This window comes from Centruroides vittatus, unplaced genomic scaffold (genome assembly GCF_030686945.1).
Source record: "Centruroides vittatus isolate TY-2023 unplaced genomic scaffold, ASM3068694v2 contig_660, whole genome shotgun sequence".
NCBI classification, from domain to species: Eukaryota; Metazoa; Arthropoda; class Arachnida; order Scorpiones; family Buthidae; genus Centruroides; species Centruroides vittatus.
In genome coordinates, this window is record NW_027122413.1 from 37252 (window position 1) to 43984 (window position 6733).

Below are 6733 nucleotides of genomic sequence, written 5' to 3' on the forward strand. Positions count from 1 at the left end.
TAAGTTTCTGATTTTATGACACTAGTGTGTAAATTATGTAATAAATATTTTTGTGATTAAAATAAATGTTCCGAATTGAAATTTTTGATGAATTTTTTAATTTATTTATTCGATAAATCATGGAAATAAATGGAAAGTTAGATTTCTGTATGTGTAAATAGTATTTCGTATGTACTGTACATATCAATACTATACTTTTAATTACGAAGTTTTTAAACTTCTAAAAACGAGTTGTAATATGTTAAATCTTACCTTTAAATGTTGAACTAGATCCATATTATATACAAAAGACGCTGTATAATGTCCATTTTTCATTTCTTTTATCAATTCAGGAAACGTTTCAGGCACATATTCATAACCGGCAAAAGTAAGAAAGGACATGAGAGCGCCACTATAACTGGATACTACAATAAACATTGATATTAACCAACCGAAAACCATTATTCTGCAGTATCCGTTAACTTGAAATAACGAGCTGCCTACAAAAAACAAAGGTAAATTATTTTCTATCGTAATATAAATACAAGTATTTGTTAGAAATCATTGAATATACATAATACGAATTTGCTGCTTACCTTGATTCGAAAATGATCCGAAAAGCGCCAAGAATATATCATATAGTTTAACGTGTTTTGTTTTGTGTCTCCTTGAATTCCAATTTAAGATCAAGTAGAAACATAATCCAGTAAGAATAAATGTGATCACTAGGGCTATCCATATCTTTGTGTAAAAAAATAATATTTTCGTATTACTAATTAATGTAATGTAAAAAATATTTCTTTAAAATTAAAAAATGAAAATAAAAAGTAGTAGAGATACTACTAATAGAAATAAAATACTAGAAATTTTACATTACAATTTTTGATAATTTATATTAATTGTGAAATATATATTAAATACCTGTATTTTGTTGCAAATAATAAAATTATCTATAATATAAAAATTCGAGAAAGATTCTTAAAACACAAATGTGATTATAATGACTGATTACTGGCAATATTGGTAAAGACTAATTTTCGTCTTTATAAAATTAAACGAATTATATTTATATGCAGTGTATTGTTCGGTACACGTATTATATTACGTATATATATTACGTTAAATCTTTGTAAAAAGTGTTAAAAATAGTGATTAATTTCACCCTCCATGTTTTATAAAAAAAACTCAACATTTATATATAGTTTAAATTTTTGGAAATAAGTTACGATGAAAATTGTTCACGCTTTCACACCTGCTCAGACGAAATTTAAATTAAACGAACCAAAAAAAGACAAAAAATCAAATACATGACATGTACTGTACTTTCGTTTACAATAGATACACAGATATATTTTGTTTCAAATAACCTCGCATCTTTTCATTACACAATCAAATTATTTCGTACGAATGTTTTGTTTGAGTAAAGAAAAGATACTCATTTGGAAAACATCAGTGACAGACAACAAGATAACATTTCTAAACTTTAAATAATTGTCCAAATTCAACAAACAATAATTCTTTATTGAATTTCGACAATTATTTAAATTTTAGAAATGTTCTCTTGTTTAACACAGGTTCTAGTTTTATAGTTTTCACTATTGGAATTTTAATAATATATAATATTTGTTCCAAAACCTAGATGTTGAGGATCATTCGAAAGTAAGATTTCTCATAACTTTTAGTATTAAATTAAATCTTAAAACTTAATTTGACAAAACCCCAACATGATAATATACAGTACGTAATGTGAGCTGTCAGTTAGTAAAATTATAATTTTAAAAAATGTTGGAAGATGTCAAAATTTATAAGATGAATAAGGCATGTGTTTAAAAGTCAGTTTGGATTTTTCGACTTTAGGAACGAAAGTAATGTTTATGATTCAACAAACAACAAATGCGAATTAAAAGTTTTTATTTAGAGGAATCATAATTCATACCAAAACACGTCACACAATATCGGACAATTCATGCTAGCCGTCGCAACATTCTTCATTTTTTTTCTTCTATAGCTGCAGCTTAGCATGAAAACAAAACTCGGTAGAATTGTAATGAATGCAATGTTTCCAAACATTCTCCAAAATGAGTTTTCAGTAGACATTTGGTGTAACGAAATTTTCGGCATTTAGACAGACCCTGGCTGGCTGGTTTCCAATGTCAAGTTGGAGCTATCTTTCCTTTTATATTTATTGTACAGCTGATTCTTGATAATCCGACAAGTATGGAACCAAAAGGTGTGTCGGATTACCAAAGGTGATTACATATTTGGCATTGTTTTGCTAGCAGTAGCATACAATATTCCTACATTTTATGAGTAAAATGCTGCTTAGGTTAATATGGAAATGAAACACCCATTTCGGTTAACTAAAACATGTCTATTAAAAGAAATATGGAAGCCAATAAATGTTGTACATACAGTATAAATAGGCATAAATAATACAGTACGTACAGAACTGCTCATGGAAAACACAAGAAATGTGTATCATCGTGTAAGAATTGTGTGGAGAAATTCATGCCGCGACATCCTTCTGTGCAAGCAGACACGTAAGGGGACGGGGACTACGATGACCTTGACAGGAGGTGCGTCGGACTACTCAGCATGTCGGATTACAAAAGCATCGGATTATCAAGGGTCAGCTGTATACTCTTTTAAATGCGGCTTTAATGACTGTAATTTAATCTGATAAACATGAAATAATTAAGAGCAATATCACATGAAGTTTAAAAACAAAAACCTCGTAATCGCTACTACTGACGAAATAACTTTTATGCCATAGCTGTACAGGCCCTTAGCGTTTTCATTCCCTGCAAAAATCTTGAAAACATGCGACAAGTAAAGTTTGCTGTTCTAAATTATTTCCTGTAAAATGCGATTTTTGTCCATTAGGGGTTTTTGGCAGTCAACGACGAAACAGCAAATGTTTTTACGCAAAACAAAAATATATAATGGTTTATCTTCTATCTCATATGATTCGCATCTGCGTTTTCGTTGTATAAATGAATAAGACGAGTTTTGGAAAAAATGAGTGTGCGTAAGACTCAGTTCGTATATATATTGAAATTTCTGCATTAAATTTCCGTGCTTTAAGCTTTTTCTTGAACAATAAGACTATTTTACTATAATAGATGTTGCATTAGAAGTCAGATAAAAACAGGTTATACAAAAATTTTTAAAAAGTAATTCAGTAGTAGTTTTGAATGAAGCATATCAGTTTAGTATATACACATAAAATTATAAGTATTTTTAAAATAGAAATAAGATACTACTTACCATTAGGCCAAAAGGAAATATTATGGCCAACATTTTAGATAATTCGTTGGGTTTAGATGTAAAAAATCTTACTCTCGAAACATCTATAACATCGCTGTAATCTATTGCTTCCAGTTTATCGTATGTAATTGCTAATGGTAATGCTAGATCCGATTCCTAAAATTATGTTATTGTATAAAATATTATAAACATTTAAATCAATGTTAATTATAAATACAAAATACATTTCTTTGAATAAATCCAATGCGGCCTATCCATTTATTAAGCCTACGTAAATAAAGTCCTCCATAGCTGTGTTCACTTATCTCCAAGCTAACATTTAAAATACAATTATTAGTATTCGAAACATAAAATTATTCAATTTATAAATAATAGTTGTTTTATGTGTATATTATCACTCTTCGCCGAGTATACATTTGTAACATTTCGAGAATAAGAGTACATAATAAAATACCTGTTATTAATTTCTTAAAAATCGTTATTTAATGCAGCCAATTGTGCATAATTTAACATCGACGACCCATTTTTGGTAAGAAATTATTGTAAAGTACTAATGAGTTCAGAAATCGAAATAGACTCGAGATTTATTAAGGAACACCTTTCAAGTATCTTCACAAGTGTTCATGTCAGTAACATTCGAGAAAGATTCTATCGGTCTGCGAAAAAATTTTATGAATTTTTGTGAATAATTTCCGTAATAAAAAATGAATAGATATTTTGATTTTAAATGTTAATATTTTCTAAAGTAGCCAAAAAATATATAAATCAATTTGAAAAATAAAATTTATGTGTGATTTTTGTTTATATCGCAACCCAGTTACATTCATATATTTATTTTCTTTCATTATAAAAAATTCCTCGAATATCTGCTAAAAGATTTGTAGACTGATCGCAGGTGCTTTTTATTCTATCTTCAATTTCTTTTTTTAATTCCTACTATTATTTCACACTCTCCCTACATATATCTTGTTCAAATTTTTAATCGTTAATAAAATACTTTTTATTCATTCACTCACGTTGAAATACATTTTTTAAAACTTGTAGTGGATGACAGTTGATGGTAATACAGTTTTTTCAAATATTAATTCATTAATTAAATTTAATTTATTAATTTTAGTTTTATATGGGAGAAAACAATTTCTGGGTTTTAGTCTGAGTCAAGGAAGGAACAAAATGAGAAATGAAACATGTGAATAAATTAGTGAGAGAGATGGAAAGTGTGTATGTGAGAAACAAAAATAATAGTCGAACACCATATATAGAAAGGAAAATGAAAAATTGCAAGGAAATTCGCTTTCTATTTTGCCACTTAATATTGTGATTCTGTCATATGTATATACATATTTATATTAATTGTAATTATTTAATAAAATGTAACTAAAATAAAATTGTTCTTTGTTGACCTAAGTAGGAATTGAGTTTAATTTTTTTTTATTACTTGTTTAGTTGTTGAAGATGCTACTAATATATTTTTTTTAACATGTCCCCTAAAAATTAATCCAAAAAATGAGATCAAGTGAATAAAACCATAAAACATATTCCAAACGTAGAATATATTGCTGACGAAATTGTGCATTCAACAAAAGTGTGATATTCTCGCAATCTGTAATGATACTTCATTACGTTAGAACAACATGCTTTATCTTAACTTAAAAGAACATTTTTCAACAGAAAGAGGATACTATTTGAATAAATGTAACTACATAAATGCTTTATCTAATCGACTTCTTTACTAATTTTTTAATCGTTTATCCGCTTCACATCAATCTTTTTCTTTAGAATGGTATAAGAGAATATATGATGTAAGAGAAACAGTTTCGGATTAAAAGTTTAGCACAACTACTTTTTAGCACAGAAGGCAAATAAACGTTTTGATAAGATTTAATTTATGATTTTGAAGTCCTCTCTTGCCCTTCTTTCCACATAATTAACGTGAACGGTTGTTTAGCCGATTGAATATCGTGTTTTGTAACTTGAATAATGACATCAGTGAATCATGACTGTATAACGTAATATTGAGCTGTAACCCTGTTTTTGTCCGTACCTGTTTCATTTGCTGAAAAATATTGTCACCATCACTTACAAGTTGTCAGGTAAAATTCCTTCTATCCTCCATTGAAATTCTGCGTCGGCTTTTGATGAGTGAACGTAAACTTCATTTAAAACGCTTCCAACATTTTCATTTAATTAACATTAAAGCACTCCAACACTGTAAATACTATATTATTTCCATATTGTACTGTACATTTTGCGAACATTTTTGTTGTGAACTATAACTGAGTTAGTTTAGTTTAGTTGATACTAGCATAAATAAGTTTATTTATAGTTCTATATGCAATTGTGAAGACCCTTCGCAGTGGATCACGTCTATGTCGCTCGTGTGAGTGGTGCCATCATAACTTTAACTCCGTCAACGTACTGTCTTCCTGAGACATCATTTCTTCGTACTTAACAAACTACAATATATTTATTACAAGTGTGCAAACGAAAAGAATGATGGTACTGGTCGAAATATCCTACATAGTTCTTTTTTTATTTCGAAAGTAAATAACAAGACATTTCTTTCTTTAACTCTGTATTTAAACGTTTCTTAACAAGACAAAATATTCTGTAGCAATAAGTTAAATACATTTCTAAACACTCTTAATTTTACTTTTCCGGCTGTTATATATACGTAAGAAGAGAAAATATTGAAATCGTGTCAAATCTGAGTTTTTACAAATCTCCACATTTTGAGAAGGGAGGTCTCAAAACGAAAAGGGAAAAAATATTTCATGTATGTGTGTGTTAGCGTGTGTAAGACAAAATTTGGCATGGTCTTATGAGCAATGCTACTGATGCTATTAAATTTTATCGGTTAGAGGTAAAAGGGGTGTCGTGTCATATCTCGAGAATGGTTGGGCTTAATGAAGATGTTATTCGTTAATATTTACAATTTCTTTAATATAAAACTCATTACTACCCTCAAAATTAAGCCTTTTGAAAATCGATAATAATCAAATATCAAATGTGAAAAGTTATTTTTGAAATAAAATCTTACAACAGCCAGAAATGTTTCGTAACTCGTTTTTCACAAGCTGCTAGGTTTAAAATACGGAAATACTTTTTTAAGCAAGAAATGTTAATAATTCCTACCTGTAAGATATTTAACGAAATCAGTTCTAGACATTTCTTTAAATCACACAACGAACAAAAGCTTAACTTCAACAATGTAGTTCATAACATGACAAAGGTCAAATTGCAGTTTTTCATTGTAAATGTTTTTATAAGTTAAAACCAAAATCTTCGCGAACAAACTATAATTATAATAAAAATAAAGAACACTGCTTATATTCTGCAAAATAAAAACGTACTGTCCGAAAAAAGTTCAACAACGTATACTGAGTATGATACAGATCAGATTGACCAGAGTACACTATAAATAATCATATAGCTGAGAGTAAAGCCCTTCAAGACCTGTCTCGTACTTAAATAATAAATATATTGG

At 28.6% G+C, this 6733-nt stretch overlaps 1 long non-coding RNA gene across 1 annotated transcript; it reads right to left on the bottom strand.

Annotated features, from left to right (window-relative positions):
* Positions 1-312: 312 nt before the first annotated feature.
* LOC136980049 (uncharacterized) lies at positions 313-3313 on the bottom strand. Its single transcript, XR_010881488.1, has 3 exons — positions 3247-3313; positions 576-720; positions 313-479 (listed from the first exon to the last, which is right to left on the bottom strand). It is a non-coding gene; the product is annotated as an uncharacterized lncRNA (long non-coding RNA).
* Positions 3314-6733: the final 3420 nt, after the last annotated feature.